The sequence below is a fragment of the Rhinoraja longicauda genome, chromosome 26, assembly GCF_053455715.1.
Source record: "Rhinoraja longicauda isolate Sanriku21f chromosome 26, sRhiLon1.1, whole genome shotgun sequence".
NCBI classification, from domain to species: domain Eukaryota; kingdom Metazoa; phylum Chordata; class Chondrichthyes; order Rajiformes; family Arhynchobatidae; genus Rhinoraja; species Rhinoraja longicauda.
This window is the reverse complement of record NC_135978.1, coordinates 18,471-40,693: the sequence shown is the minus strand read 5'-3', so window position 1 is coordinate 40,693 and position 22,223 is coordinate 18,471. Positions and strand designations below refer to the sequence as shown.

Sequence of the window (22,223 nt, the reverse complement as noted above, 5' to 3'; positions counted from 1 at the left end):
ATACTTAAATTTTGGAAAAAAACAGTAACCCCCACAATTAAAATGTGGATTACGGAAATGACCGAGACCTTGCATTTGGAAAAAATAAGGTTTGCCTTAATTGACAAACCAGATCTATTTTTTTAAAATATGGTCTCCATTTATTGAATTTTTTAAAAAGTAAATGGGTTTGTCACAAAACTAAAATTTAAAACTAAAGTTAAAACTTGAGTTTAGGGTTGGATGTACAACTATACTCATTAACTCCCGGATCTATCCCCATAATCTTTATATTTGTAATTCTCTTTTTTCTTCGCTTTCCCTCTATTAGTTTATAGTCTTTTTTTTCAGTATCTTTTCATCTTTATTTTTTTTTTAAAGTTTAAAAATTGAAGCTATGTAAGAATTCTATAACCAGCTTGTCGTTTATTATTATTTGTACATATGCTTTAAAAAATTAAAATAAATATTAAAATTAAAATAAATAAATAAATAAATAAATTAGGGTTAGGGTCAGGGTCAGGGTCAGGGTTAGGGTTAGGGATAGGGTTAGGGTTAGGGTTAGGTTGTGATTTGTCGGACAGTAGGCCAAAATGCCCTCTGGCGCTTAATGATCTCCCCCTGGAGATTCCTTTTCGCCATATACTGCCACTTTAGTCTGGCCCACGGTCTCATCACCCTTGTCCAAATCTGTTCGCCTTTTCACTTGCCCTTCTGTCGATTTTTAGGAGTCAGTCAGGTTCCACCCTAAGTTTGAGTTTATGCTAGGTTCAGGCCATTGGGTTCTTTCGTTTGTAACGCTTTGATCCATAGCCTCTCTGCCCTCTTCCTACGCCCGGTTGACCAATTTACGTTTGTTTCCAGACCCATGATCTCAAGGGACTGGACCCCGTGCTGTTGGAAGTGCCTGCTAATGGGGACGGACTGGTCTCCCCTCGTGATGTTGCTGATGTATCCTGTCAGTCTGACTCTGAGGCTGTTGCCTGTTTCGCCAATGTACAGTAAGTGGCACTGCTTACATTTAATTGCATACACTACATTCTTTTGCTCGCAGGTTATTCTCTGTGCTATCTGCTTTCTCTTTCCCGTCACAGTGTTCTCTATGTTTTTGGCTATTGTCAAGTGAATGCAGGCCCTACATTGCCTTTGACTGCAGCCTGAGCTCGTTTGGAGGCTAGTACTGACCAAGATATCCTTCAGGTTTTTAGCCCTCTTGAACGCTGACATTGCTTTGTATCCCTGCAGTGTGACAAATCCTCTTTGGAATTGTTCAAAGCGGCCCTTGACTATTTTGTGGCCCTGGACGGCCATGTTACCGTACCCTGTTATTAGTGGCAAGTTGCGTGTCAAGCCTGGCCTGGGTCTGGGCCCTTGCGTGCCTTTTAGGAAGTCTGCCTTAATGTGTCTTAATCTACGTCTGCAGTACCCCCTCTGCCTGAGAGCGGTGAAAAGGGTGGTGGTGGCCTGGGCAAAGTCCTCCTCCCTGGTGCATATCCGGTGAAAGCGTGTCAGTTGTGACTTGACAATACCCCTAAAGGTGTGTTTTGGGTGGTGGCTCGTGGTGTGTAAAAGGGTGTGGGTGTCTGTGGGTTTGAAAAAGACTTTGGTGGCTAGTTTTTGGTCTTGGTCGTCAGCTGACAGTAGTTTAAAGACTGTAGTGTCGAGGAAGTCTACCCTCTCCCTGCTTCTCAAAGCTTTAATTTTGATGGAAGGGTGGTGGGCATTAAGTATGTCGATGAACCCCTCTAACTCCCCTTCTGAGTGTGTCCACACTCCCCAGATGTCATCTAAGAACCTGTAGTAGCACATGGGGCGCTTGGGGCATTTCAGGAAGGCCGTCTCTTCCCACTCTGCCATGTATATGTTGGCATAAGCCGGGGCAAACTTCTTCCCCATTGCCGTCCCTTTAACTTGTAAGTAGAACTCCCCGTTAAATTCAAAATCGTTCTTTGTCAATCCCAGGTAAAGTAATTTGACTAAGGCCTCGTCTGGTCTCTCCAGGTCAGGATTTCTCTGCAGGGTGTTTTTAACCGCCTCTATCCCCCTGTCAGTCTCTATGTTTGTGTACAGGCTTTCCACATCCATGGTAAAGAGTATCGCATCGGGTGGTATGCTAAGGGAGTTGACTATTCGAGTGAAGTGGTAGGTGTCTTTAATGTAGCTGGGGTGTTGCTGTGCCAGTGGATTGAGATAGTGGTCAATGTATTCTGCTACCCCGTAGGATTCGCTACTGCAGTCTTACACAATGGGCCTACCTGGAGGTATTTCTCCAGGCACCGTCCACGTGTCTGGGTTTTTGTGTATCTTTGGGAGCATGTTGAATTTCCTCGCCCTGGGTTGTGCTCCTGTTAGGTATTCTACTTGTTTCTGTCGGATGTATCCTGACGCCCTAAGCTCCTCCAAGATTTCCCCTATTTCCTCTTGTGTTTCTCTATATATAGGCTCATCTAACTTGGTGTATTGTTCTACCTTGTTCAGTTGTCTGTGCGCCTCGAACAGGTACTGTTGTCTGTCCATGATGACGATACTGCTCCCCTTGTCTGCTGGTTTGATCACTATCTCATTGTTGTCCCTCAGTTCTGCCATGGCCTCCCTCTCTTTTCTGGTGAGATTGGGCCTATCCTTTGTCACGGGCATGTCCCTGATGGCAGATGCTGTTTCTGTCATGAATTCTGTGATCTCTCTAGGGACCTGGTCCTCATCTGGGGTCCATCCTGTGCGTGGGGTGAAGGGTAATCTTTCCTCCGACTCTACGTCACAAAAGTGGTGTATTAACATGATGACTCGATAGAATCTAAACAGGTCCCCCTGTACTTGTTCTTTGTGCGATTTTGGAGTAGGGACGAAGGTGAGGCCCCTGTTCAATACTCTCTCTTGGATTTTGGTGAGGGTGAATGTCTGGGAAAGGTTGATGATGGTTTTACCTAATTGTAGGCCCTGCCTCTCTTGGCATGGTGTCCCCATTAGTTTAAAGACTTCATCCACTCTCGGATCATGGCTCGGGCCGTGTTCTCTGTCCAGTGAATGTGATCTGGGCCTACTCTGAACTGGCCGGGAGGGAGAGCGGGTATGTGCCTCTTGGTCTGTATGTGGTCGTTGAGCTGCCTGAGTGTTTCCTACTCTGGTGCTGGGAGAGACTGGCTGAAGTTGATGACCGGGACCCATATGCTAGCATTAGGGAATTTACGACTGGCCATCTTGACTAGTGCTTGGAGTTGTTTGATGGCCGTCAGTGGTCTTTGTGTCCGATTATTGATGCCCATTGAAAGAACCACTTTCTGAGTTTCTGGGCATTCCCCTAATTTCTCGAGGATGGCAGTGCCATGTATAAATTTGGTTCCTGGATAGCTGTCCAATTGTGTGTTGTCGTTGGGACATTTTGGGATCCTAGAAATGTTGGAATCTCCAATTATTAAAACGGGCTTACTGGGCTGGAGTTTCCAGGTTACATTCTTCTGTTTTGAATTGGGATGCCTAGTCACTTCAGCCAGTCTCTGCCTATTATTGCCCGGACCCCCCTGTGTGTGCTGCTGGAAGTCGTCCTGTGAGTCCCTCACTGTGTCGGTGGTCGGGGCCGTGGGGACCCTCTGCTGTTGTGTGCAGGTCCTGCGTGCTGGTCTCTCCCTGGGTGATGGGACCCTGTGTGTGGATGTGGAAGGAGCCGGTGGGGGAGAGGGGACTGCCGGGCGGGACAAGGTTGCCTGTTGCAACGGGGCAGTGGCGTCATGTCCGGGCTGAGGCCCTGCAGGCTGCGCGGTCGGTTCGGTCTCCCCCCGGGAAGGTCTCCGCTGTACCCGTGGTCCCTGGGGCAACTGGGCGTGAGTGTCGGGGCCCCGGTGGATCGGGGCTGACGTGCTGGGGGATTCAGTGCTCAGGCAACGTGTCCAGTCCTCTGACGGGACCGTGCTGTCGCACTGGAGGTGGGCCTGGGGGTCGCGTGGCGGGGAGCCGGCCTGCGCCAGGAGGTCCAGCCGCCGCAACACTACGATCTCGGGGCTGATGGGTGGGCGCACCGGGTGGTGGTGGGAGTAATGTCGGGGCTGCGGGGAGCAGGAGCGGGTCGGGGCGCCGTCTGGGCGGTCGTCCATTCGGCCTGGGGTCGGTCGATCTGGCTCTCCTGCGAAACAGCAAACAACGCCTGCGGTATGTGTACCGCAACATTGGAAGTTGCGGCGGTGGCCCTGCGGGGCTGGGGCTCCCGCAGGCTGCCTCTCTGTCTCAGTCCCGTCTCTGAGGTTAGGCCCAAGACTCGTTCTCTCAAATCCTCAATTCGGATTTTAAATTTATCCCCCAAATTTTTCTTGTTCCAAATTAAGGCTTTGGCGACCGCCTCCTGTACCCGATTGGTCGGTTCGCCCTCCAGGTACACTTTGTCCAGATCATACAAGCTGTTTTGGTAATGTTCCACCAAAATTTGTCGTGTTTGTTCTGCCCAGGTGTCAGCATTAGAGGCCAATTTTTGTAATGTTGCCTGGGTGGGATTAGCCGGTTTTATAAAGTGTGTCAATATCCTCGCCTGTCTCCTGATACCTCTAGGAGGTTGGCTCTGCTCTTGCAGAACCCTCAGATGGTGTAGAGTCTGGGCCATTTTATAAATCACTCGAACAGCGACTGCAAAGGAATCCCTCGGTCTCAATTGATTCCTGTGCTGGTCGAGATTCCCATTGTTAAACTCTGCCCCCCCTACCATCTGCATACTATTACTCATTTCTGGTTTGGTTAGTAGAGTGTAGAGAAAACTTATACTGTAATAAACTGTACTGTAATGCTAGTGCAGTAAACTATAAACATCAATTCTTTACATCAATTATTTCTAGCTGCGTAAGGTTAACACCAAGGTGCTCACCAAGTCTTTGGTTTTCTTTCCAGCTTGCGGGGACCGCTTGCCGAACTCTTCCCGACTGGGCAACGACTTTTCCAGTTTCGCTATCGCTGTAGCTTCATCAGGGAAAGAGATCTACTTCTGGTCGGTGTGTGGTTTATAAAGGGTGGGTTGAAAGTACCTCCCTTTCTGGGTTTATTCCTCCCATGTGCTGTCTTGGGACCGGTCACTTTGGTTGGGACTGCTGATGTCATCCCTATTCTTTGTCTCAACTCGTTGGTCCACTTCTTTGTGTTCTTTGGTTGTGTTCCTGGCCTCCTGCTTTTTGATCTGCTGTTAACGTTTTCTGCATTCCTCTGGCCTCCTGTCTATTATCATGTTCTGCAATCTTTGTTGTGAGTGAGTGTGCTTTGCAAACCCATACCTGGTCTGTGTGCTGCTAATGGCCATTCTGTGGTGGGGGGGGGGGGGGGGTTTCTGGCTGAGGTGGGAGTGGGCATCGTGTTGTGAGTGTGTAAGGGTCCTATCGCTCCCTTCAATAGTCCGTCTTTTCTGGGGGAGCTAGCTGTGTTCCAGGTGTGATGGGGGGTCTCTGGGTCTAAGGGGTCCTCTGATGCAGGTTGAATCATCTATTTACAAAGGTTTAAGATCCTCTTTTGGGGGTCTTTTGGGTTGTTTGGGGAGGTCCTATGCAACCCGATGTTACGGTTAGATTCTGGGGGTGGGGGTTATAGCCTATCCTTGTTGAGTTGAGGGTAGGTGCCAAGGGTCTTTTTGGGACTGTTTGGGGTGATCCAGTGCAGTCCGCTGTTAGGGTTAGGTTTGGGGGGTGGGCCCAGGGGCCATCTCTGGCGTGAGGATGGAGGGTGCCGCCTAACTTGCTGCGGTTTGAGGGTGGGTGCCTAGGGTTTTTTGGGGACTGTTTGAGGTGGTCTGGTGTAGTCTGGTGTTAGGGTTAGGTTTATGGGTGGGGAAGGGAGCATAGGGACCCCCTCTGGGGTGAGGGTGGAGGGTATCATCTATCCTTGTGAGGAAGGGGTATAGGTGTCAAGGGTCTTTTGGGTTGTTTGGGGTGATCTGGGATGAGGGTGGGGGGTTATTGCCATTCCTGTTGGGGTGAGTGTTGAGAGTTGTAATCATATTATAATCCTTTCTCCTTGTAATCTTATCTGAAACAGAATCCCCAGCTTGCAGAGATGGTCACTTTAGTTGTGTATTAATGTCCCTTCATGCTGTGACTGCCCTCTCCTGTCCGACCATATGTTTGCATCCTGCCTGGATTTATCCTATAGTTGTTTCGGTTTGGAGGGATGTATAAGTCTGTGCCTGTAATTATTCTTGTCAACGCTATTTTGGTTGGTATCTTAATACCATATTTCCCCGTGGATTGGGTTTCCCCCTCCTGACTCTTTGAATCTTTTGTGTGGCCTGCCACTCCTGCGGTTTTGATTTGCCCAGGTGATGAGGCCCGTGTCACTGCATAGGTTAGGTTGTGATTTGTCGGACAGTAGGCCAAAATGCCCTCTGGCGCTTAATGATCTCCCACTGGAGATTCCTTTTCGCCATATACTGCCACTTTAGTCTGGCCCACGGTCTCATCACCCTTGTCCAAATCTGTTCGCCTTTTCACTTGCCCTTCTGTCGATTTTTAGGAGTCAGTCAGGTTCCACCCTAAGTTTGAGTTTATGCTAGGTTCAGGCCATTGGGTTCTTTCGTCTGTAACGCTTTGATCCATAGCCTCTCTGCCCTCTTCCTACGCCCGGTTGACCAATTTACGTTTGTTTCCAGACCCATGATCTCAAGGGACTGGACCCCGTGCTGTTGGAAGTGTCTGCTAATGGGGACGGACTGGTCTCCCCTCGTGATGTTGCTGATGTGTCCTGTCAGTCTGACTCTGAGGCTGTTGCCTGTTTCGCCAATGTACAGTAAGTGGCACTGCTTACATTTAATTGCATACACTACATTCTTTTGCTCGCAGGTTATTCTCTGTGCTATCTGCTTTCTCTTTCCCGTCACAGTGTTCTCTATGTTTTTGGCTATTGTCAAGTGAATGCAGGCCCTACATTGCCTTTGACCGCAGCCTGAGCTCGTTTGGAGGCTAGTACTGACCAAGATATCCTTCAGGTTTTTAGCCCTCTTGAACGCTGACATTGCTTTGTATCCCTGCAGTGTGACAAATCCTCTTTGGAATTGTTCAAAGCGGCCCTTGACTATTTTGTGGGCCTGGACGGCCATGTTACCGTACCCTGTTATTAGTGGCAAGTTGCGTGTCAAGCCTGGCCTGGGTCTGGGCCCTTGCGTGCCTTTTAGGAAGTCTGCCTTAATGTGTCTTAATCTACGTCTGCAGTACCCCCTCTGCCTGAGAGCGGTGAAAAGGGTGGTGGTGGCCTGGGCAAAGTCCTCCTCCCTGGTGCATATCCGGTGAAAGCGTGTCAGTTGTGACTTGACAATACCCCTAAAGGTGTGTTTTGGGTGGTGGCTCGTGGTGTGTAAAAGGGTGTGGGTGTCTGTGGGTTTGAAAAAGACTTTGGTGGCTAGTTTTTGGTCTTGGTCGTCAGCTGACGGTAGTTTAAAGACTGTAGTGTCGAGGAAGTCTACCCTCTCCCTGCTTGTCAAAGCTTTAATTTTGATGGAAGGGTGGTGGGCATTAAGTATGTCGATGAACCCCTCTAACTCCCCTTCTGAGTGTGTCCACACTCCCCAGATGTCATCTAAGAACCTGTAGTAGCACATGGGGCGCTTGGGGCATTTCAGGAAGGCCGTCTCTTCCCACTCTGCCATGTATATGTTGGCATAAGCCGGGGCAAACTTCTTCCCCATTGCCGTCCCTTTGACTTGTGAGTAGAACTCCCCGTTAAATTCAAAATCGTTCTTTGTCAATCTCAGGTAAAGTAATTTGACTAAGGCCTCGTCTGATCTCTCCAGGTCAGGATTTCTCTGCAGGGTGTTTTTAACCGCCTCTATCCCCCTGTCTGTCTCTATGTTTGTGTACAGGCTTTCCACATCCATGGTAAAGAGTATCGCATCGGGTGGTATGCTAAGGGAGTTGACTATTCGAGTGAAGTGGTAGGTGTCTTTAATGTAGCTGGGGTGTTGCTGTGCCAGTGGATTGAGATAGTGGTCAATGTATTCTGCTACCCCGTAGGATTCGCTACTGCAGTCTGACACAATGGGCCTACCTGGAGGTATTTCTCCAGGCACCGTCCACGTGTCTGGGTTTTTGTGTATCTTTGGGAGCATGTAGAATTTCCTCACCCTGGGTTGTGCTCCTGTTAGGTATTCCACTTGTTTCTGTCGGATGTATCCTGACGCCCTAAGCTCCTCCAAGATTTCCCCTATTTCCTCTTGTGTTTCTCTATATATAGGCTCATCTAACTTGGTGTAGTGTTCTACCTTGTTCAGTTGTCTGTGCGCCTCGAACAGGTACTGTTGGCTGTCCATGATCACGATATTGCTCACCTTGTCTGCTGGTTTGATCACTATCTCATTGTTGTCCCTCAGTTCTGCCATGGCCCCCCTCTCTTTTCTGGTGAGATTGGGCCTATCCTTTGTCACGGGCATGTCCCTGATGGCAGATGCTGTTTCTGTCATGAATTCTGTGATCTCTCTAGGGACCTGGTCCTCATCTGGGGTCCATCCTGTGCGTGGGGTGAAGGGTAATCTTTCCCCCGACTCCACGTCACAAAAGTGGTGTATTAACATGATGGCTCGATAGAATCTAAACAGGTCCCCCTGTACTTGTTCTTTGTGCGATTTTGGAGTAGGGTTAGGGTTAGGGTTAGGGTTAGGGTTAGGGTTAGGGTCTGATGCACGGATCTGTAGGAAACAATGTTGGAGGAACTCGATGGGCAGGCAGGATCTGTAGGAAATGGACAGATGCATTGGGTCAGGAACCTACAGACTGGAGTAGGGAGAAGAAGTGTGGATCTATGTCTCCAGGGCAGGTGGTAGGTGAGAACATTATTGCTTTCTCCTGAAATCTGTTTGCTTCTTTGATTAATGATGCTGTCTTTTCCTTTCAATTGTGTCATTTGAAGTGTCCAGGGTTTTAATGATTTTTTTTTCTGTTGCAACTGGAATTGTGCTGTTTCTATGCTGTATCTCCGAACTAAAAGGATGTTTCCGCTAGTGGGAGCATCTTGGACCAGAGGGCACAGTGTTACAATGAAAGGATGTATCTTTACTAAAGTAATGATACCCTGACCTTGACACAACTAAAATTGATTCTGGGTGATGTAAAATGTAGAAACAAGCAACTGCAGGTGTTGGTTTATACCAAAGTTAGACGCATTGCTGGAGTAACTTAGTGGATCAGGCAGCATCTCTGGAGAAACAAGAGATTTTGGGATGGAACAGAAGAAGGATTCTTACCCAATATATCACCCATCCTTTTCCTCCAGAGATGCTGCCTGACCCTCTGAGTTACTCCAGCCCTTTGTGTCTATCTGCGGTACAATGTTGCATCAGTGACAATTGTTAATGATTGAAGCACAATGTGGAACAAGGAGTTGGACAGATGCAGGGATAATGTAGAATATTGGGCTGAAGGGACCTGAGGGGCATTCTTACTGTGAACCCAGTGATTTGATACAATTTGTCTGCTGTGGATTGGAGTAAGGATGTATAAAATTCCCCAAAGAGCTGATCCTATCTCTGTCTGCAATGCTTGGCAACCCTGGGAAAGGGTGCAGCGAAGATTTATGAGGATATTGCCAGGAATTGTTATTGCTGCCAAGTCAAACCAGGACTTTGTCCACATATCAGACGGGCCTGCCTGTTCAGCATATCACCACAGGGTGGGAGTGTTGACCACATATTGGACGGGCCTGCAGTGCAGCGGATCACCACACGATGGGACTGTTGACCACAAATTGGAGTGACCTGTTTATGAATTCACTGCACATTGAGAACGCTGTCTACAAATTAGATATAATTGTGCTCTTTACTGCAAAATGCTTCTTTATTATTCCGTGACATGTTTCCTTTCCCCACAATGCACCCATTGCCCAGATGCTAAAGTTTGTAAAAGCCCTGAAACCAGGGAAGATTTGGGATGAAAATCAAGGAACTGCAGGTGCTGGTTTAGAATAAAAAAGACACAAATTGCTGGAGCAACTCAGCAGGTCAGGCAGCATCTGTGGAGGAAATGGACAGATGACTTATCTGCTTGGAAGCCTTCAGACTGGAGTAGTGGGAGAAGGTTGGAAAAGGGAAATGGGACAGGTGAGTGGTGGATGGATACAGGTGAGGGGGATGATGGGCAGATGGGTGGAGTAAGTGACAAAGGCTAGAGGTGAAAAGGTGATAAACCATTTCAGAGGTGTGAAATGTAAAGCTGGAGCAAGGTATCCAGGTGAAATGGGACAGGTATCCAGGTGTTTAGAGATACAGCGCGGAAACAGGTCCTTCGGCCCACCAAGTCGGCGCCGACTAGTGATCCCCGCACATTAACACCATCCTACAAACACTAGGGACAATGTTTACATTTACCAAGCCAATTAACCACGGACTTGTACGTCTATGAAGTGTAATGGGACAGGTGTCCAGGTGTAATGGGACAGGTTGGTATAAAAGGAAATGAGACTTGGAAATATCGATGAGCATACTGATGAAGGGAAACCCCATATTTCCCCACACTCCTGGTGTGCTCCTCCCTCAACACTCCGGTCACCCTACTCCGTTCCCCTCCTCTGTACACTCATCCCTGTCCCACATTCCCCTCTTTCCCAGATCCCTCCCTCTGGCTTTGCATGTCACATGACTTCTCCTTGTCTGACACTTGTCTCCTCTTCACCTCTAGCTTTTGTCACTACTCCCCTATCTGCTAATCAGCCCCCAACTGTATCTAGCATCGCTCACCAGGCTTTGTGCTGCTCCCATTTCTTTCCAGCTTTCTCCCAACTTCATTGGTCTGAAAGGTCCTGATGTGCAACTTCATCTGTCCATTCCTTTGCAGTCGGGCAGATGGTGCTTGACCCACTGAGTAGCTCCAGCACTGTTTCTGACCTAGTTATTCCATGGTTAAAACTATCCTAGGGAAATTGAGTTAAATAATCATGGCTCTTGAGTCTTATTACAAGTTACTAATCCCGCCCCTTCCATTCACCCCACTCTAATTCTTTAGAGTTGGTCTAAATCTATATTTGGTTTGGCGAGTATTTGCGTTGCTGCAATCTGTCCTTTTTGCTGTCACCTTCTGAATAATTTGTGTTTATTTTCATCCAGGATCTCCAAGGACTGGACCTGTGCTGCTGGAAGTGTCTGCTGGGGTTAGACTGTCTCTTCCCACTCTGCCAAATGTGGGCATAACATAGAATAAATTCTTCCCCATTGCTGTTCTCCTGATGCACAAGTCTCATTTAATTCAGTGTTTTTGTCAGTTAAAGTAGTGTCTTTTCTGTTGTGGTCGGGTTTCCTCTGATATTGTGAACTGCTGCAGGCCCTGTAACGTTCCTGCAACCTTATCCAGTCTATCTGGATTTGATCTTCATGGAGATGGTGTGAAGGTAAGGCCCCTATTTCAACCCCTCTTTTGGTTTCAGTGGGGATAAGTCTTTGAAAGATTATTTCCTCTTTATTTTTGGTCAAGGGTTTTATATTTCATGATGCTGGATCTTTAGCAATAAAAGCAGTGCTGGAGGAACTCGATGGATCAGGCAGCATCTGTAGGAAATGGACAGATGTACTTGGTCAGGAGCCTTCAGACTGGAGTGGGGGAAGAAAGCTAAAAAAGTAAGGCGGGGTGGGCAAAGCCTGGCAAGTGATGGGCAGAACAGGTGAGGGGGTGAGTAATAGATGGGTGGAGTAAGTGAAGACTAGAGATGAAAAAGTGACAATGTGTTGGATAAGTAGAGGAGTGAAATGTAGTCCAGAGGGAGGTGTGTGGGTGTAATGGTCCAGGGGAGGGGAAAGAGGGATGAAAGACATGTTACACACAGATGGGAGATGAGCGTACTGAGGAAGGGAAACCTCCCTCTTTCCCTGCACCCCCACCCTGGTGTGCACTCTTCTCCCACCACCCCAGTCACTCTGCTCCTTTCCCTTCCTCTGTACGCTCATCTCCCATCCCCAAGCCCCATACTTCCCTCCTTCCCCTTCCACCCCCACCCCTCCAGCTTCACATCTCCCATCCCCAAGTCCCATACTTCCCCTTTCCCCTTCCACCCCCACCCCTCCAGCTTTACATTTCAACCCTCTTCTCCCCTTATCTGACCCTTTTTGTCTACTTTTCACATCCAGCCTTTGTCACCGACTGCTCCCCTCTCCCAATAACCTCCCTCCACTGCATCCACCGATCAGGTACAAGACTTTGACTCGCTCCCACCTCTTCTACTTCACCCAACTCCATCAGTCTGAAGGATCCAATCTCACTATCGTCTGTCCATTCACCTTGCAGTCAGGTAGTTGGTGCCTGAACTGCTGAACGCCTCCAGCGCTTTGTTTTTGGACATAGCCATGTTCCCTGGTTAAAGTAATTGTACTTGGCTCCTGTTTCAGGGAAAGTAGAGTTCAATATTTGTGGTGTATTAATTTGACTGTTTTGTACGTCTTTGACGTCAACTCTATCTAGATCTGGTCTTTATGGAGATGGCATTAAGGTAAGGCTCCTGTTTCAAACCCACTCTTGGGCTTCAGTGCTTTGGGAAGATTAGGCAGCACAGTGGTAGAGTTGCTGCCTCACAGCACGAGAGACCTGGGTTCAATCCTGACAACATGTGTTGTCTGCACAGTTTGTACGTTCTCACCATGACCACGTGGGTTTTCTCCAGGTGTTCTGGCTTCTTTCAACACGCCAAAGACATTCAGATTTGTGTGTTAATTGGTTTTAGTAAACTGTCCCTAGTGTGTAGATAGTGCTAGTGTATGGGGTGATCGCTGGAATGTGCGGACTCAGTGGGCCAGAGGGCCTGTTTCCACACTATCTCAAAACCAAATTAATGATTTTTTATTCAAGGTTCTTTCAATTTGGGGCGCTGGAATCTTGAACAAAAATAACAGTGCTGGAGGAACTTGGTAGGTCAGGCAGCATATGTGAAGCAAATGGATAGATGTATCCGGTTGGAATCCTTCGGACAGGAGTGGGGGAAAGCTGGGAAAGTGAGGTAGGGTGAGGCAAAGCCTAGCAAGTGACAGGTGGAGCAAGGTGAGGGGCTAATTGTGGAGTAAGTGACAAAGGCTAGGGATGAAAATGTGAGAATGTGTCAGAAGGAGAGGAGGCGTGAAATGTAAAGCTTGAGGGAGGTATACAGGTGTACCTTGAGGGAGGTATACAGGAGCAGTGACTGAGGTGTTGGGGAAGTGTGTACACCAGGGTGGGGGTGCAGGGTAAGAGGGACAGTATGCTCATCTCCCTCTCAGAGCCCCATATTTCCCTTTTACCCCCTTCACCCCCTTGTGGGGGTGAAGGGGGAAAAAGGGAAATATGGGGCTCTGAGAGGGAGATGAGCATACTGTCCCTCTTACCCTGCACCCCCACCCTGGTGTACACACTTCCCCAACACCTCAGTCACTGCTCCTCCCCCTCTGTACACACATCTCTCATCCCTGAGTCCTGTATTTTCCTCCTTCCTCTTGCACCCATATCCATTCCTCTGGCTTTACATTTCAATGCTCTCATCTCCTTATCTGACAACCTTTGTCTCCTTTTCACCTCTAGCCTTTGTCACTTACTTCATCCATCTGCCAACCACCCCCCCCCCCCCTCACCTGTATCAATCTATCACTTGCCAGGCTTTGGCCTGCTCCCATCTCTCACCCCACTTTCTCCATCCTAGTCCAAATTCTTGATTAGTGCGGGTGTCAGGGGATATGGGGAGAAGGCAGGAGAATGGTGTTAGGAGGGAGAGATAAATCAGCCATGATTGAATGGTGGAGTAGACTCGATGGGCCGAATGGCCTAATTCTGCTCCTATGTCTTCTGGTTTTCTCTAACACTTTGTGCAAACAGCAATGAGTCAATAGAGGGCAATTATTGTCACCCAGACAACTACTGCCCCCAGGTGGACATTGTGATGTGTGCAACAAACATTGACCGGCCACTGGTGGGCGAAGGGTTAATGTGGTAAACAACTTGATTGACGATAGGATTGAAATGTGATGGGTAATTGCCAACACCTCTGTATAAAAGGAGTTGTGGGAGTGTCTGAGTGCAGTTGTCCTGGGCTGTTGTTGGGAGCAGTGTTCTGGCTAGAGACAGGGTGTCCCCCCTTGTGTCTGATGTGGATCTATGTCGCCAGGGCAGGAGGCAGGTGAGAAGATGTTGCTTTCTCCTGAAATGTGTTTACTTCTTTGATTAATTGTGGTGATATTTCCTTTCAATTGTGTCATTTGAAGTGTCCAGGGTTTTTAATGGTGATTTTTTTTCTGGTGCAACTAGAATTGTGCTGTTTCTGTGTTGTATCTCAAAACTAAAAGGATGTTACCACTAGTGGGAGAGTCTCAGACCAGAGGGCACAGTGTCAGAATCAATGGATGTATCTTTACTAAAGTGATGATAACCTGACCTTAATACAACTGAAATTGAATCTGGGTGATGTGAAATGTAGAAACAAGGAACTGCAGATGTTGGTTTATACAAAAGTGTAGTGACCACAGGGATTGGTCCTGAGAGTCGAACCCTCGGATTGGCCAGCTAGGTCGGGTGGTGGTTTTGGTGCCCAAAACCAGTCAGTGGGAAGAGAACTTCGAAGCAAACAGTTTGATTTAATGGTTGTCTGTAAATCTGTTTGTTATACTTTGTAATCGAATATTGCTGCTGCAATAAACTTCTTTAACAAAGAACAAGCTTCCAGACTCGCCATAAAAGTTAGACACATTGCTGGAGCAACTCAGCGGGTCAGGCAGAAGAACATGGATAGGTGACGTTTCACAGAGTGCTGGAATAACTCAGTGAGTCAGGCAACATCTGTGGAGAACATGAATATGTGATATTTCACAGAGTGCTGGAGTAACTCAGTGGGTCAGGCAACATCTGTGGAGAACATAGATAGGTGACGTTTCACAGAGTGCTGGAATAACTCAGTGAGTCAGGCACATCTGTGGAGAACATGAATAGGTGACGTTTCAGAGTGCTGGAGTAACTCAGTGGGTCAGGCAGCATCTGTGAAGAACATGTATTTGTAGACAACATTCCCAATGTGCAGTTAATTTAAAAAACAGGTTGCTCCAATTTGTGATTAACACTCCCACGGTGTGGTGATTCGCTGCACTGCAGGCACGTGCAATTGTGGTCAATACTCCCACCGTGTGGTGATCCGCTGCACTGCAGGCCTATTTAATATATGGACAAAGTACTGGTTTGACTCAGATGGTCAGGCAGCATCTCTGGAGAACGTAGACAGCAGTGCCTTTTTGTCCACATGCTTACTGCGTTGCCTGCATTGCACCCTATACTGCACAGTGAGAGGAATTTATTTTGTCAGAGGGTGGTGAATCTGTGGAATTCATTGCTACAGAAGGCTGTGGAGACTGTCAATGGATATTTTTAAGACTGAGATAGGTTCTTGATTAGCAAGGGTATCAAAGGTTATGGGGTCTGAAGGAGGGTCTCGACCTGAAATGTCACCTGTTCCTTCTTACCAGAGGTACTGCTTGACCTGCTCAGTTACTCCAGCTCTGTTGAGAAGGACGTTGGAACATTTCAAACATTAAAATGGTATGTTAATTTGATTTTTCTGCATAACTTCAAGTCTGGATTTGGTCTTTATGACTGCCATAGGAAGATAAGGCACCATTAGTTTAATGGGATAAATGTTTTAAATAAATGATGGCTTTTCCAAATTGTTTGGTGAAAGTTCTTGTAATGCAGGGTGCTGGAATTTTGAGCAAAAAAAGTACTCGGAGGGTCAGGCAGCATCTGTGGAGGAAATGGGCAGATGTATTTGATCAGAACCCTTCAGACTGGAGTAGGGCGAGAAAGCTGCAAAAGTGGGTGAGGTGGCGAAAAGTCTGGCAAATGAAGGGTGGATACAGGTGAGAGGATGGGTGATTGGTAGATGGGTGGAGAAAATGACAAAGGCTAGAGGTGACGAGCGGTGAGAATGTGTTAGAAGGAGGGGTGTGAACTGTAAAGCCAGGGGGATGTGTCAGTATAATGGGGCAGGGATGTATGGGATTCTGATGTGAAATGAGCATACTGGGGGAGCCCCCTTCTTTCCCTGCACCCCCATCCTGGTGAGCTCCTTTCCCCTCTGTACGCTCATCTCCCATCCCCATGACCATACTTCCACCTTTCCCTTCCCATATCTCTCCCTCTGGCTTTGCATTTCAATGCCCTTCTGGTTATCTGACAACATTTGACTCTTTTCATCTCGAGCAGTTGTCACGTACTCCACCCATCTGTCAATCACCCCTCCTCTGTATCTACCTATCACTTGCCAGACTTTGCCTTGCTCCCACCTCTTCCAGCTTCCCACGCCGTACTCCACGTGTGTGAAGGGTCCAGACCTGAAATGACCTGTCCATTTATGTTCAGGTAGATGGCACCTGACTTGCTGAGTCCCTCCAGCACTTTGTTTTTAGACTTGGCCATTGGAGGCCGTCTCCCATCCCGTATTCTCCAGGTAATCTTTCCCAAGGATTTATCCAGATGAAACCTGAGGATTCTAAATGGGGTCTTACCTTTTTACCGTCTCCTTAAAGACCAAAGCCAGAGAGACATTGTTACACAGAAAAGTAAAACACGCCAGTAAGGATATGAAATCTCCTTACCTCCTTCACACCCTCGCAAACAGCAATACTTAAACTTGTTGGGAGCCCATTTATCATGGACCTAAGGAAATTGGTGACTTTTTGCAGACGTTCAAAGCTTTTGGTGCATTAAGCAGAAACATTTAGCATAATATGGGTCAGTGCCCGTAGCCAGGATCGAACCCGGGTCTCTGTCGCTAATATTACCAGCTGGTGGTGCCGTGATGGCAGGCTCGCGAATGGTCTGTCTGTCTTTGTCTTTTTGTTATTTTTTGATGTTTTAAAAGTATGTGTTAATGTTCTCTGGTTTGTTTTATGTGGGTGGTAGAGGGGGTCAGGGGAAATGTTTTTCAATCTCTTATCTTGTTTTGCAGATTGTATCTCCAGTCGATCTACGGCCTAACATCATGGAGCTGGCGGCCTTGCTCGAGACTGACTTTGAGACCCACAGACGGGACATGGACTGACCATCGCAGCCTACGATCCCTCGCCGGAGATCGACGCTCCAACCACGGCCTGCAGACTTCAACATCGAGGAGCTTGCAGTCTCGGGGACAGACTGATGTCGGGAAGCTCCAAAGAAGGACGAAGGTTCAACTAGCCCCGACCCGGGGCCCGATCGCCCGTCGCGGGGAGCTTGATCGCCCCGATGCAGAGGGACCGACCGCCGGCTATATGGGAGCCAAGATCGCCCCGTCAACGGAAGTCTCGAGGCCGCCGACCGTGGGAGGATAAAGAAGGGAAGAGTGAAGTTTTTTAAACTTCCATCACAGTGAGGATTGTGGAGGAGTCACTGTGGTGGATGTTCATGTTAAAATGTATTTTGTTTGTCTGTTTCTTTTTATTAGCATGATTGTATGACAAATGAAATTCCTTGTATTTTGTAAAACATACTTGGCTAATAAAGTAAATAAGTAGATAAGTAAATAAGTGCTGGAGGAACTTGGGGTTTGGCAACCTCTTAAGAAATGAACAGATGACTTATCGGGTCAGGGGCCTTCAGACTGGAATACGGGAGAAAGCTGGAAATGGGGTGGGGCAATGTCTGGAGGAGCCACTGTGGTGGCTGTTCATGTTAAAATGTATTTTGTGTGTTCTGTTATTTTTACTGGTGTGACTGTAGGTCAACTGAAATTCCTCGTATGTTGCAAAACATACTTGGCTAATAAAGTATGATTATGATGGAAGGCAGCAACTCTACAGCTGCGCCACCATGCCACCCCATGCTTGAATCGTGAGTAAATAACTCTCGATTAAAATATATAGTTAAATAAGTGCTGGAGGAACTTGGGGGTTTGGCAAACTCTGAAGAAATGGACAGATGACTTATTCAGTAAGGAGCCTTCAGACTGGTATACGGGAGAGAGCTGGAAATGAGGTGGGGGTGGAGCACTGCCTGACAGGTGATGGGTGGATACAGGTGAGTGGGTGATGGGCAGATGGGTGGAGTAAGTGACAAAGGCTGAAGGTGAAAGTGATAAAACATGTCGGACAAGGACAACAGCTGTGAAAAGTAAAGACAGAGGGAGGTGTGGTGGGAAGGTAAAGGGGGAATATGGGACAATGCGATTGGAGATGAGCGTACTGACGAGGGAAAGCCCCTCTTCCCCTTCACTCCCCACCCTGGTGTGCACATTCCCCACCACCTCACTAACCCCGCTAACCCTGGTCCATTCCTTTCTGATGTACGCTCAGTGCTCTCCTTATTTGGCATTTTGTCTCTTTCACCTTGAGCCTTTGGCACTGACTCCACCCGTATGCTCATCACCCCTCACACCTATCCACCCATTTACTTGCTGGCTTTGTCCTGCGTGCCTCTCCCTCTTTTCACTCTTTCATCAGTCTGAGGGAAATTCCTGATCTGACATGTCATCTGTCCATTCCACTTGCGGTCAGGCAGATTGTGCCTGAACTGCTGAATGCCTCCAGCACTTTGCCTTTAGACATAGCCATGTTCCTCGGTTAAAGTAATTGTAGTTGGCCCTGTTACAGTGAAAGTAGAGTTTAATATTGTGGCTAAGTCTCACTAAGTTATTAATCCTGCCCTTCCAAGTACTGTGGTTTTTGCAGTTTGTTTAAGTCTCAGGTTTAGATACATCTGCATTGCCACAATTTTCTAGCCCCTCTTCCTCTGAAGGATTGACCAATTCCTGTTAGTTTCCGCCCAGTGTCTCCAAAGACTGGGTCAGGTGCTGCTAGAAATATCTGCTAGGGTTAGACAGTCTCTTCCTAATTTGCCAATGTCGGCAGGTGCTGGGGCAAACTTCTTCCCCATCATTGTTATTATGGTTTGGAGATGGTTTAATTCAAAGGATGTTTTCATTGAAAGTAGTGAATGTGTCATGGGTGTGTTTTCACCAGATATTCTGAACACCCTGGATGCTCCTGTTGGTGTACAGGCTTTGAAGCCCATGGTATACACCAGCAGGTGGCACAGTCACAGAACACTGTTTGTGTGAAGTGTTTGGTTTAGCTGGGTTGTTGCTGTGCCAGTTGATCAAGTCAATGTATTCTGGTAACCTGTAAGATTCACTTCTGGAGTCATACCAAATGTTGCATCTCGTGTTGCGCCCCATGTATTTTAAAGTATGTGTTAATATTCTCTTTGTTTTATGTGGGGGGTGGAGGGGGTCAGAGGAAACATATTTCGATATCTTACCTTGTTTTCCAGATCTTATCTCCAGTCGCTCTGTGACCTAGCATCATGGAGCTGGCGGCGTTACTCGAGACTGACTTTGAGAATCGCCGCCTGTGATCCCTTGCTGGGGATCGACGCTCCAACCTCGGCCTGCAGACCTCAACATCGAGGTGCTCGCAGTCTCGGGTAGAGACCGATGTCGGGAAGCTCTAAAGAACGAGGAAGGTTCGAGTAGCACCGACCCGTGGTCCAATCGCCCGGCGCGGGGAGCTTGATGGCCCCGATGCGGAGGGCCTGACTGCCAGCTATGGGAGCCAAGATCGCCTCGTCAACAGAATGCTCGAGGAACCCGACCGTGGGAGGATAAAGAAGGGAAGAGTGACGTTTTTTTAAACTTCTATCACAGTGAGGAATGTGGAGGAGTCACTGTGGTGGATGTTCATGTTAAAATGTATTTTGTGTGTTCTGTTGCTTTTTATTGGTGTGACTGTAGGTCAACTGAAATTCCTCGTATGTAGCGAAACATATTTGGCTAATAAAGTATGATTATGATGGAAGGCAGCAACTGTACAGCTGCTTCACCATGCCACCCCATGCTTGAATCGTGATTAAATAACTCACGATTATAATATATAGTTAAATAAGTGCTGGAGGAACTTGGGGGTTTGGCAACCTCTGAAGAAATGGACAGATGACTTATTCAGTAAGGAGCCTTCAGACTGGTATACGGGAGAGCTGGAAATGAGGTGGGGGTGGGGCACTGCCTGACAGGTGATGGGTGGATACAGGTGAGTGGGTGATGGGCAGATGGGTGGAGTAAGTGACAAAGGCTGAAGGTGAAAGTTATAAAACATGTCGGACAAGGACAAGAGCTGTGAAATGTAAAGACAGAGGCAGGTGGGGTGGAAGGTAAAGGGGAAATATGGGACAAGGAGATCGGAGAGATGAGCGTACTGACGAGGGAAAGCCTCTTTCCCTTCACTCCCCACCCTGGTGTGCACATTCTCCACACCTCACTACCACATTAACCTCACTAACCCAGGTCCTTTCCTTTCCGATGTACGCTCAGTGCTCTCCTTTTTTGGCATTTTGTCCCTTTCACCTTGAGCCTTTGGCACTGGCTCCATCTGTATGCTCATCACCCCTCACACCTATCCACCTATTTACTTGCTGGTTTTGTCCTGCGTGCCTCTCCCTCTTTTCACTCTCTTTCATCAGTCTGAGGGAAGTTCCTGATCTGACATGTCATCTGTCCATTCCACTTGCGGTCAGGCAGATTGTGCCTGAACTGCTGAATGCCTCCAGCACTTTGTCTTTAGACATAGCCATGTTCCTCGGTTAAAGTAATTGTAGTTGGCACTGTTACAGTGAATGTAGAGTTTAATATTGTGGCTAAGTTTCACTAAGTTATTAATCCTGCCCTTCTAAGTACTGTAGTTTTTGCAGTTGGCTTAAATCTCAGGTTTAGATACATCTGCATTGCCACAATTTCCTAGCCCATCTTCCAGAACAAGGGGCCACAGTTTAAGAATAAGGGGTAGGCCATTTAGAACGGAGATGAGGAAGAACCTTTTCAGTCAGAGTGGTGAAGGTGTGGAATTCTCTGCCTCAGAAGGCAGTGGAGGCCAGTTCGTTGGATGCTTTCAAGAGAGCTGGATAGAGCTCTTAAGGATAGCGGAGTGAGGGGGTATGGGGAGAAGGCAGGAACGGGGTACTGATTGAGAGTGATCAGCCATGATCGCATTGAATGGCGGTGCTGGCTCGAAGGGCTGAATGGCCTACTCCTGCACCTATTGTCTACTGTCTATTGTCTATTGTCTATTGTCTATTGTCCTCTGAAGGATTGACCAATTCCTGTTAGTTTCCACCCAGTGTCTCCAAAGACTGGGTCATGCGGTGCTAGAAATATCTGCCAGTGTTAGACAGTCTCTTTCCAATTTGCCAATGTCGGCAGGTGCTAGGGCAAACTTCTTCCCCATCATTGTTGTTATGGTTTGGAGATGGTTTACTTCAAAGGATGTTTTCATTGAAAGAAGTGACTGTGTCATGGGTGTGTTTTCGCCATATATTCTGAACACCCTGGATGCTCCTGTTGGTGTACAGGGTTTGAAGCCCATGGTAAACATCAGCAGGTGGCACAGTCACAGAACACTGTTTGTGTGAAGTGTTTGGTTTAGCTGGGGTGTTGCTGTGCCAGTTGATCAAGTCAATGTATTCTGGTAACCTGTAAGATTCACTGCTGGAGTCGTACCAAATGTTGCGTCTCGTGTTGCGCCCCATGTATGTTAAAGTATGTGTTAATATTCTCTTTGTTTTATGTGGGGGGTGGAGGGTGTCAGGGGAAACTTATTTCAATATCTTACCTTGTTTTCCAGATCGTATCTCCATTCGCTCTGCGGCCTAGCATCATGGAGCTGGCGGCGTTACTCGAGACTGACTTTGAGAATCGCCGCCTGTGATCCCTTGCTGGGGATCGACGCTCCAACCTCGGCCTGCAGACCTCAACATCGAGGTGCTCGCAGTCTCGGGTAGAGACCGATGTCGGGAAGCTCTAAAGAACGAGGAAGGTTCGAGTAGCACCGACCCGTGGTCCAATCGCCCGGCGCGGGGAGCTTGATGGCCCCGATGCGGAGGGCCTGACTGCCAGCTATGGGAGCCAAGATCGCCTCGTCAACAGAATGCTCGAGGAACCCGACCGTGGGAGGATAAAGAAGGGAAGAGTGACGTTTTTTTAAACTTCTATCACAGTGAGGAATGTGGAGGAGTCACTGTGGTGGATGTTCATGTTAAAATGTATTTTGTGTGTTCTGTTGCTTTTTATTGGTGTGACTGTAGGTCAACTGAAATTCCTCGTATGTAGCGAAACATATTTGGCTAATAAAGTATGATTATGATGGAAGGCAGCAACTGTACAGCTGCTTCACCATGCCACCCCATGCTTGAATCGTGATTAAATAACTCACGATTATAATATATAGTTAAATAAGTGCTGGAGGAACTTGGGGGTTTGGCAACCTCTGAAGAAATGGACAGATGACTTATTCAGTAAGGAGCCTTCAGACTGGTATACGGGAGAGAGCTGGAAATGAGGTGGGG

General features: G+C 47.7%; 1 long non-coding RNA gene across 1 annotated transcript; it reads left to right on the top strand.

Moving 5' to 3' along the window:
• Positions 1–935: 935 nt before the first annotated feature.
• Positions 936–17,332, top strand: LOC144606515 (uncharacterized). The gene is made up of 5 exons (XR_013548959.1): positions 936–980; positions 4,849–4,967; positions 6,590–6,726; positions 11,027–11,100; positions 16,864–17,332. It is a non-coding gene; the product is annotated as an uncharacterized LOC144606515 (long non-coding RNA).
• The last annotated feature ends 4,891 nt before the right edge of the window (positions 17,333–22,223 follow it).